We start from the raw sequence: 11,674 nt of genomic DNA, 5'->3' as shown, positions 1-11,674 counted from the left end.
CAATGGTTATAACGGCAACGGTTATAATCGTGAAAATCGAAAGAGACATCATGATGGACGCATGAGTAATGGATATAATGGTAACGGCAATCCGCAATGGCGGAACAACCGAAACCAGTGGCGTGGTCGTAACGAACCGACACCACAGTGGCAACAAAACACAGCGCCACAATGGAACGCCAACCCAGGTCCGTCACAGAACATGTCAGGGAGTTACAACCGACCACCACAAAACCAGAGCCATACACAATATCAAAATACACCATCGGGGAGGCAGGGCGGCCAACCCAACAGTAGCAACAACAACAACCAGAACCACAATGTGAGGTTAGTGGAAGTGATAGACAACTGTCAACCCACTAATGCTCATCCGTTAAACTAAAGACAGCCACAATACGCTCTCCGTGGTTGGCTGCAGGATGGTGTAGTGAGGGCACATTCACGGATGACAGCCATAAACTTTGTATGCTGAGATACAATGAAGGAACAAAAATAGAAAAGGAACTTGTAGACATACCGCAGACATGTAACCGAACCGACAAAAGTGTTGTGCAGGCTATATTGCAAGCAGATATGTATGGAGCACCAATACACATAATAGTCGATACCGGTGCGTCAACCAGTGTCATGAGCGCAAATTTTTACAAGTACTTGAGTCAAAATAATAGAATACCAGTATTGCCAGTGAAGAATTGTCGTGTTACAGGTGCAATAGGTGCACAATCTCATATCATAAAGCACCAGGTGCAAGTCGAGTTTACGGTAGGAAATGAAGCAATGAAAAGCTCGTTCCTAGTAGTTAAGGGATTAGGTGTTGCTTGCATCCTGGGGATGGAATTTTTACGCCAGAGGGACGCAAAAATCGACCTCTTGTGCGGGGAAGTAAGCCTTATGAATGAGGATAGACGTGTAATTTTGCCATTGTTGAGGACACGGGAAGTGCACGGTAAATATTGCCGGATCTTTCAAACGAGATTCGAAGGAATACAGGTAATGAATTTATATTCTGACTTAAGTACAAGACAAGCATATTATAAAGAATTTGTTACTGAAGATAAAGAGGAAAAAAGGAAACTGATAGCCATGAAAGTTAGGGAGTCAGAACATTTGACTGAAGCACAACAAAACGAATTGACTCAGCTACTTACAGATTATGAGAATGTGCTTTCGGAAAAACCCGGTGTTATCGAGGGCTACACCTATAACATCGAAGTGGTACCTCACGATACTTTCTGTCACGCGAACTACACCATTCCGTGGTCAAATAAGGAGGCAGTTACCAAGGAAATAAGAAAAAAAACTTACAAAGACTTAAGGAAGTTCGCTCAGTAGAGCAACGTTTACATTTGTGTGTAGTAGGTTAAGTTTATAGTGTATTTTTTCTGTGTGTAAATGTTCCGATTTTAGTGTAATATTTAAAGACAATGAGGCACACAAGATTAGTGCGATTCAATTTTGTAGATGTTAAGGAATAATAGTATTTTTAAACAATTGCATTTTGAAAAAAAAATGAACGTAGGTTTAAGAATATGTTAAAAATTTCATGTTGAAAAACGCTAAAAAAAAAATTAAAAAAAGAGAAAATTCAATAGCATGTAACGATGAAAGAATTTTTCATTAGTGTGTCATGAATATTTTTGAACTGTAGTAGTAATGAAACTTATGAAAATTTAATATTATAATGTATATGTTGTTCCATGTATTTATGTCTATACCGATCTTGAAATATGCTCAATCATAATTTACTAAACAACATGAGTGCAGGGTGTACATCACCCAAGGTACCTCATGTGTTGTGGACAAGGTACAAAGCAAATCAATAAACGCGACTACCGCTTAGCAGTGTTAAAATATATTGCCATCTGCTAAGGCAGAGATTTGCACGAATTTGTAGTGCAAACAAAAGTCACAAATCTAACATTAATCTAGGAACTTGCACGCTAGGCCTAGATTATAAAATGTGTACAATAATGCGAGAGGCAAGGTTTTGTAAAGTCGAGCCTGGCTCTGGAGGGCAAGTACGCAATGAATGGGCAGACATGACATGGGGACTTACCTCAGATGAGACGGAAATACAATTGTATAGTCAAAAAATCTGAAGGCAAGTACGACTCTAAATGGAAAATGAAAAGAGACAATTAGTGCGAGAGACTGGTAAAATCCAGCACGAGCCAAAATCTAGTTCAGACTGAATGAAATACATTAGTGTTTGTGAACTAATCGAAACAGTTACTTTAAACAGTGTGAAAAACTGTGTGATACGGACAGTGAAGTGCTAGTATTGAACGTTCAACAGCGGTAAGGACGCCAAACGCCAATATTACGCACGAAAAACTGTGAATTTTCTTATAAATGTGAACTGTTAACGTGAAGTGAACCCACAGTCAATATTTTTGGGACAGCCTGTAATTTCAGTGAGTACAACAATGCGAGATTGGAATGCGATGCGCGGACTGTTGCAAAACAGCGACCGCAGAAACGGCGAATGTTTGTGCTAAGCTCGTATTGGGACACTCACCAGTGCCTGCGAGTGCGGCGAAAACATAAATAATTTTATCAAGACAAAAACTGACGTGTAATGGAAACAGTGGCGCATCTAAACTTCATTCACGGGAGAAGATCCATGTCATGTATTCTACAAGACAGTGCTAGCTTGACACTCGGAAACTGGCGAAAACTTAACAACAACTGCCGCGCTTATAAATTCTTCTTTCCCACTAGCGTAACCATCTGCGGCGGGAAACAAATATTACGTTGGTTGTGTGTATGTTTCATGTACTACGTCGGAGATCCCTAGCAGAGCTGACTCCTGCCAACAAGAGCGAGGGGCGGATATCATCCCACTCCGCCACGCCTGGCCGAGACAGAAGCGCATCGCCAACCGTGCAGCCGATCAGCTGATTCTGACGTTCCGCGACGGCGAGACACACGCTGGCGTCGGGCGGGCGTTGACCTCTCCGCAGACGCCGCGAACGCCGAGCACCGAACACACCAACCGACGCCGTCGCGAGCCAAACGTCGCGGCGAAAATCATCAAGTGTTATAATGACCATATTTTGTGCATAGTGCAACAAAATATTTGTATGCACATCCTGTACTCCAATGACATTCCAGAAACAGTTAAGTGAAAGTGACCAAAGCAGTTAGTCTGTCGCTCCGCCGAGGTTTTCCCCAGGTTTCCCTACGGCCGCGCCAAATGGGGAGCGAACAGTTGACACCCCTGGGACTTCAAATATTCCGGACTAACTCGTGGTTGTATACCTTGAACCTCATCTGTATTACACTTTGTGGACAACACAACTCAGTAATTTAACGCTTTAAATATACGATGTGACATATGTAAACTGTGAAAGAAAAATCTGCGTGTGGACACTGTGGACATGAAAGAGGAAATATTTATGTCAAAAAACACGAACATTTTTTATGACATAAACATTTCGGGGGGCAATATAGCGTCCCAAGTGCCATATTATGAAAAGACTTTAAATTATTTATAAAGAAGACATTCATAATTTGTAAGAGATTTTTTTTCATGTAGCCGTAAAATAATAATTTCTCTGTCCAAGTTTCAAATGCAAAGAAATAATTTATGACAAAATGATCTAAAGAGGTGACAAGATACACTCTTTTGTTAATTTTTTAGTCGTCTTCACTTCTTCTTTTGTATTGAATGTGTCTAGAGGGACATCTTGCGTGTGCTGACGAATGTAAGCATATTTGTATGAGTTAAGCATATAATATACTGATTTAATATTATTGTGCACTTTTAATTTGTAAGAGGTGATCCCGATTTCATGTCCGCCTTCCTTGAATTAACCTGCATTCAAGTAATTTACAGCTCAACAATCGCAGCGGCCGATGCAGCCAACGACGCCATTACGTGGCGATATTAACTTATGAAAAATTAGCGGAAGCTGAAAACTCGCCCGCTATTAGCATAATATTAATTTTTCTCCACAGCCGCCCGACGTTGCAGAAATACTTAGCTTTAAGATTCTTATTTTCAGTATCATAGCCGAGACCCAGAGCCAGGACTCTGACTACAATACAATTCTTAACGGAGGTAAGAAAAATACTCTCGCGCGTGTGTGGGCCGCAATTTTAATTAATAACTAAAGATCTTTTGCTTTAAAGTGAACTGACTAGCCGAGGAAATAAATATGAAAAGTTTATTACATTGTTCAACTTAAATATCATTTTTATTAAGGCCCACCAGGTAAGTCGGCAACAATCAAAAAATAATAATAACAATAATAATATCTATATATATTAAATTAGGACGGCCGACGGACGCGAGAAGGTGTAGCGGAAACTAATACTGGTCTCACAGGGAATGCTCAAAGCACCGACTGTAAGAAGAGTCTCTATTCTTGTACTTAAGGCGGCATTGCGTCTTTTGTATTTAAATCCGATGCGATTTCTGTGTTTCATCATTGTGAAGGTCCAAGGAATACATTGAACCTGCAGTGGTGTATCTGAACCTAATACTGGTCTCACAGGGAATGCTCATGGCACCGACTGTAAGAAGAGTCTCCATTATTGTACTTAATGTGGCATTGCGCCTTTTGTATTTAATTCAGATGCGATTTCTATGTTTCATCGTCAATGTGAATGTCCAAGGAATAAATTGAACACGCAGTGGTGTATCGGTTACTAATACTGGTCTCACTATGAATGCTCAATGCACCGACTGTAAGAAGAGTCTCTATTCTTGTACTTATGACGGCATTGTGCCTTTTGGATTTAATTCCGATGCGATTTCTGTGTTTCATCGTCAATGTGAAGGTCCAAGGAATACATTAAACCTGCAGTGGTGTATCAGAAAGTAATACTGGTCTCACAGGGAATGCTCAAAGCACCGGCTGTAAGAAGAGTCTCTATTGTTGTACTTATGGCGGCATTGCGCCTTTTGTATTTAATTCCGATGCGATTTCTGTGTTTCATCGTCAATGTGAAGGTCCAAAGAATACATTGAACCTGCAGTGGTGTATCGGAAACTAATACTGGTCTTACAAGGAATGCTCAAAGCACCGACAGTAAGAAGAGTCTCAATTCTTGTACTTAAGGCGGCATTGTGCCGTTGGTATTTAACTCCGATGCGATTTCTGTGTTTCATCGTCAATGTGAAGGTCCAAGGAATACATTGAACCTGCAGTGGTGTATCAGAAACTAATACTGGTCTCACAGGGAATGCTCAAAGCACCTACTGTAAGAAGAGTCTCTATTCTTGTACTTAAGGCGGCATTGCGCCTTTTGTAATTAATTCCTATGCGATTTCTGTGTTTCATCGTCAACGTGCAGGTCCAAGGAATACATTGAACCTGCAGTGGTGTATCGGAAACTAATACTGGTCTCACAGGGAATGCTCAAAGCACCGACTGTAAGAAGAGTCTCTATTCTTGTACTTAAGACGGCATAGTGCCTCTTGAATTTCATTTCGATGCGATTTCTGTGTTTCATCGTTAATGTGAAGGTCCAAGGAATACATTGAACGTGCAGTGCTGTATCGGAAACTAATACTGGTCTCAGAGGGAATGCTCAAAACACCGACTGTAAGAAGAGTTTCTATTCTTGTACTTAAGGCGGCGTTGTGCCTTTTGTATTTAATTCCGATGCGATTTCTGTGTTTCATCGTCAATGTGAAGGTCCAAGGAATACATTGAAACTGCAGTGGGCTATCGGAAACTAATCCTGGTCTCACAGGAAAGGATCAAAGCTGAGACTGTAAGAAGAGTCTCTTTTCTTGTACTTAAGGCGGCATTGTGCCTTTTGTATTTAATTCCGATGCGATTTCTGTGTTTCGTCGTCCATGTGAAGGTCCAAGGAATACATTGATTGTCCAGTGGTGTATCGGAAACTAATACTGGTCTCACAGAAAAGGATCACATCACATACTCTAAGAAATCACACTCTTCGTGCACTTAAGGCGGCATTGTGCTTTTTGTATTTAATTCCGATGCGATTTCTGTGTTTAATCGTCAATGTGAAGGTCCATGGAATACATTGAACCTGCAGTGGGTAACGGAAACTAATACTGGTCTCACAGGAAAGGATCAATGCACAGACTCTAAGTAGTCTCACTCTTCTTGCCCTTATAGCGTCATTGTGCCTTTTGCATTTAATTCCGATGAGATTTCTGTGTTTCATCGTTAATGTGTCTGTCCAAGGAATACATTGAAACAGTAGTGGTGTATCGGAAACTAATACTGGTCTCACAGGGAATGCTCAAAACACCGACTGTAAGAAGAGTCTCTATTCTTGTACTTAAGGCGGCATTGTGCGTTTTGTATTTAACACCGATTGGATTTCTGTGTTTTATCGTCAATGTGTATGTCCAAGGAATACATTGAACCTGCAGTGGTGTATCGGAAACTAATACTGGTATCACAGGGAATGCTCAAAGCACCGACTGTAAGAAGAGTCTCTATTCTTGTACTTAAGGCGGCATTGTGCCTTTTGTATTTAATTCCGATGCGATTTTGTGTTTCATCGTCAATGTCAAGGTCCAAGGAATACAAGGAATACATTGAACCTGCAGTGGTGTATCGGAAACTAATACTGGTCTCACAGGGAATGCTCAAAGCACCGACTGTAAGAAGAGTCTCTATTCTTGTACGTAAGACGGCATAGTGCCTTTTGAATTTAATTCCGATGCGATTTCTGTGTTTCATCGTCAATGTGAAGGTCCAAGGAATACATTGAACCTGCAGTGGTGTATCGGAAACTAATACTGGTCTCACAGGAATGCCCAAAACACCGACTGTAAGAAGAGTTTCTATTCTTGTACTTAAGGCGGCATTGTGCCTTTTGTATTTAATTCCGATGCGATTTCTGTGTTTCATCGTCAATGTGAAGGTCCAAGGAATACATTGAACCTGCTGTGGGCTATCGGAAACTAATCCTGGTCTCACAGGAAAGGATCAAAGCACAGACTGTCAGAAGAGTCTCTTTTCTTGAACTTAAGGCGGCATTGTGCCTTTTATATTTAATTCCGATGCGATTTCTGTGTTTCATCGTTAATGTGAAGGTCCAAGGAATAAATTGATCCTGCAGTGGTGTATCGGAAACTAATACTGGTCTCACAGGGAATGCTCATGGCACCGACTGTAAGAAGAGTCTCTATTCTTGTACTCTAGACAGCATTGTGCCTTTTGTATTTAATTCCGATGAGATTTCTGTGTTTCATCGTCGATGTGAAGGTCCAAGGAATACATTGAACCTGCAGTGGTGTCTCACAAACTAATATTGGTCTCACAGGGAATGCTCAAAGCACCGACTGAAAGAAGAGTCTCTATTCCTGTACTTAGGGCGGTATTGCGCCTTTTGTATTTAATTCCGATGCGATTTCTGTGTTTCATCGTCAATGTGAAGATCCAAGAAATAGATTGAACCTGCAGTGGTGTATCGGAAACTAATACTGGTCTCACAGGGAATGCTCAAATCATCGACTGTAAGAAGAGTCTCTATTATTTTACATAAGGTGGCATTGCGCCTTTTGTATTTAATTCCGATGCGATTTCTGTGGTTCATCGTCAATGTGAATGTCCAAGGAAAAAATTGAACACGCAGTGGTGTATCGGAAACTAATACTGGTCACACTGGGAATGCTCAAAGCACCGACAGTAAGAAGAGTCTCAATTATTGTACTTAAGGCGGCTTTGTGCCTTTGGTATTTAACTCCGATGCGATTTCTGTGTTTCATCGTCAATGTGAAGGTTAAAGGAATACATTGAACCTGCAGTGGTGTATCAGAAACTAATACTGGTCTCACAGTTAATGCTCAAAGCACCGACTGTAAGAAGAGTCTCTATTCTTGCACTTAAGGCGGCATTGCGCCTTTTGTAATTAATTCCGATGCGATTTCTGTGTTTCATCGTCAATGTGAAGGTCCAAGGAATACATTGAACCTGCAGTGGTGTTTCGGAAACTAATACTGGTCTCACAGGGAATGCTCAAAGCACCGACTGTAAGAAGAGTCTCTATTCTTGTACTTAAGACGGCATAGTGCCTTTTGAATTTCATTTCGATGCGATTTCTGTGTTTCATATTCAATGTGAAGGTCGAAGGAATACATTGAACCTGCAGTGGTGTATCGGAATCTAATACTGGTCTCACAGGGCATGCTCAAAACACCGACTGAAGGAAGAGTTTCTATTCTTGTACTTAAGGCGACATTGTGCCTTTTGTATTTATTTCCGATGCGATTTCTGTGTTTCATCGTTAATGTGAAGGTCCAAGGAATACATTGAAACTGTAGTGGGCTATCGGAAACTAATCCTGGTCTCACAGGAAAGGATCAAAGCACAGACTGTACGAAGAGTCTCTTTTCTTGTACTTAAGGCGGCATTGTGCCTTTTGTATTTAATTCCGATGCGTTTTCTGTGTTTCGTCGCCCATGTGAAGGTCCAAGGAATACATTGAACGTGCAGTGGTGTATCGGAAACTAATACTGGTCTCACAGATAAGGATCATATCACAGACTCTAAGAAATCTCACTCTTCGTGGACTTAAGGCGGCATTGTGCCTTTTGCATTTAATTCCGATGCGATTTCTGTGTTTAATCGTCAATGTGAAGGTCCACGGAATACATTGAACGTGCAGTGGTGTATCGGAAACTAATACTGGTCTCACAGAAAAGGATCATATCACAGACTCTAAGAAATCTCACTCTTCGTGCACTTAAGGCGTTATTGTGCCTTTTGCATTTAATTCCGATGCGATTTCTGTGTTTAATCGTCAATGTGAAGGTCCACGGAATACATTGAACCTGCAGTCGTGTATCGGAAACTAATACTGGTCTCACAGGAAAGGATCAAAGCACAGACTCTAAGACGTCTCACTCTTCTTACACTTAAGGTTGCATTGAGCCTTTTGCATTTAATTCCGTTGCGATTTCTGTGTTTCATCGTCAATGTGAAGGTCCAAGGAATACATTGAACCTGGAGTGGTGTATCGGAAACTAATACTGGTGTCACAGGAAAGGATCAAAGCACAGACTCTAAGACGACTGACTCTTCTTGCACTTAATGTTGCAATGAGCTTTTTTATTTAATTCCGATGCGTTTTCTTTGTTTCATCGTCAATGTGTATGTCCAAGGAATAAATTGATCCTGCAGTGGTGTATCGGAAACTAATACTGGTCTCACAGGGAATGCTCATGGCACCGACTGTAAGAAGAGTCTCTATTCTTGTACTCTAGACAGCATTGTGCCTTTTGTATTTAATTCCGATGAGATTTCTGTGTTTCATCGTCGATGTGAAGGTCCAAGGAATACATTGAACCTGCAGTGGTGTCTCACAAACTAATATTGGTCTCACAGGGAATGCTCAAAGCACCGACTGAAAGAAGAGTCTCTATTCCTGTACTTAGGGCGGTATTGCGCCTTTTGTATTTAATTCCGATGCGATTTCTGTGTTTCATCGTCAATGTGAAGATCCAAGAAATAGATTGAACCTGCAGTGGTGTATCGGAAACTAATACTGGTCTCACAGGGAATGCTCAAATCATCGACTGTAAGAAGAGTCTCTATTATATTACATAAGGTGGCATTGCGCCTTTTGTATTTAATTCAGATGCGATTTCTGTGTTTCATCGTCAATGTGAATGTCCAAGGAAAAAATTGAACACGCAGTGGTGTATCGGAAACTAATACTGGTCACACTGGGAATGCTCAAAGCACCGACAGTAAGAAGAGTCTCAATTATTGTACTTAAGGCGGCTTTGTGCCTTTGGTATTTAACTCCGATGCGATTTCTGTGTTTCATCGTCAATGTGAAGGTTAAAGGAATACATTGAACCTGCAGTGGTGTATCAGAAACTAATACTGGTCTCACAGTTAATGCTCAAAGCACCGACTGTAAGAAGAGTCTCTATTCTTGCACTTAAGGCGGCATTGCGCCTTTTGTAATTAATTCCGATGCGATTTCTGTGTTTCATCGTCAATGTGAAGGTCCAAGGAATACATTGAACCTGCAGTGGTGTTTCGGAAACTAATACTGGTCTCACAGGGAATGCTCAAAGCACCGACTGTAAGAAGAGTCTCTATTCTTGTACTTAAGACGGCATAGTGCCTTTTGAATTTCATTTCGATGCGATTTCTGTGTTTCATATTCAATGTGAAGGTCGAAGGAATACATTGAACCTGCAGTGGTGTATCGGAATCTAATACTGGTCTCACAGGGCATGCTCAAAACACCGACTGAAGGAAGAGTTTCTATTCTTGTACTTAAGGCGACATTGTGCCTTTTGTATTTATTTCCGATGCGATTTCTGTGTTTCATCGTTAATGTGAAGGTCCAAGGAATACATTGAAACTGTAGTGGGCTATCGGAAACTAATCCTGGTCTCACAGGAAAGGATCAAAGCACAGACTGTACGAAGAGTCTCTTTTCTTGTACTTAAGGCGGCATTGTGCCTTTTGTATATAATTCCGATGCGTTTTCTGTGTTTCGTCGCCCATGTGAAGGTCCAAGGAATACATTGAACGTGCAGTGGTGTATCGGAAACTAATACTGGTCCCACAGATAAGGATCATATCACAGACTCTAAGAAATCTCACTCTTCGTGCACTTAAGGCGGCATTGTGCCTTTTGCATTTAATTCCGATGCGATTTCTGTGTTTAATCGTCAATGTGAAGGTCCACGGAATACATTGAACGTGCAGTGGTGTATCGGAAACTAATACTGGTCTCACAGAAAAGGATCATATCACAGACTCTAAGAAATCTCACTCTTCGTGCACTTAAGGCGTTATTGTGCCTTTTGCATTTAATTCCGATGCGATTTCTGTGTTTAATCGTCAATGTGAAGGTCCACGGAATACATTGAACCTGCAGTCGTGTATCGGAAACTAATACTGGTCTCACAGGAAAGGATCAAAGCACAGACTCTAAGACGTCTCACTCTTCTTACACTTAAGGTTGCATTGAGCCTTTTGCATTTAATTCCGTTGCGATTTCTGTGTTTCATCGTCAATGTGAAGGTCCAAGGAATACATTGAACCTGGAGTGGTGTATCGGAAACTAATACTGGTGTCACTGGAAAGGATCAAAGCACAGACTCTAAGACGTCTGACTCTTCTTGCACTTAAAGTTGCAATGAGCTTTTTTATTTAATTCCGATGCGTTTTCTTTGTTTCATCGTCAATGTGTATGTCCAAGGAATACATTGAACCTGCAGTGGGGTATCGGAAACTAATACTGGTCTCACAGGGAATGCTCAAAGCAACGACTGTAAGAAGAGTCACTATTCTTGAACTTAAGGCGGTATTGTTCCTTTTGTATTTAATTCCGATGAGATTTCAGTGTTTCATCGTCAATATGTATGTCCGAGGAATACATTGAACCTGCAGAGGTTAATCGGAAACTAATACTGGTCTCACAGGGAATGCTCAATGCACCGACTGTAAGCAGAGTCTCTATTCTAGTACTAAGGCGACATTATGCCTTTTGTATTTAATTCCGATGCGATTTCTGTGTATCATCGTCAATGTGTATGTCCAAGGAATATATTGAACCTGCAGTGGTGTATCGGAAACTAATACTGGTCTCACAGGGAATGCTCAAAGCACCGACTGTAAGAAGAGTCTCTATTCTTGTACTTAAGGCGGTATTGTGCCTTTTGCATTTATTTCCGATGCGATTTCAGTGTTTCATCGTCAATGTGTATGTCCGA

This window comes from Schistocerca americana, chromosome 5, assembly GCF_021461395.2.
Source record: "Schistocerca americana isolate TAMUIC-IGC-003095 chromosome 5, iqSchAmer2.1, whole genome shotgun sequence".
NCBI classification, from domain to species: Eukaryota; Metazoa; Arthropoda; class Insecta; order Orthoptera; family Acrididae; genus Schistocerca; species Schistocerca americana.
This window is presented reverse-complemented; position numbering follows the sequence as displayed.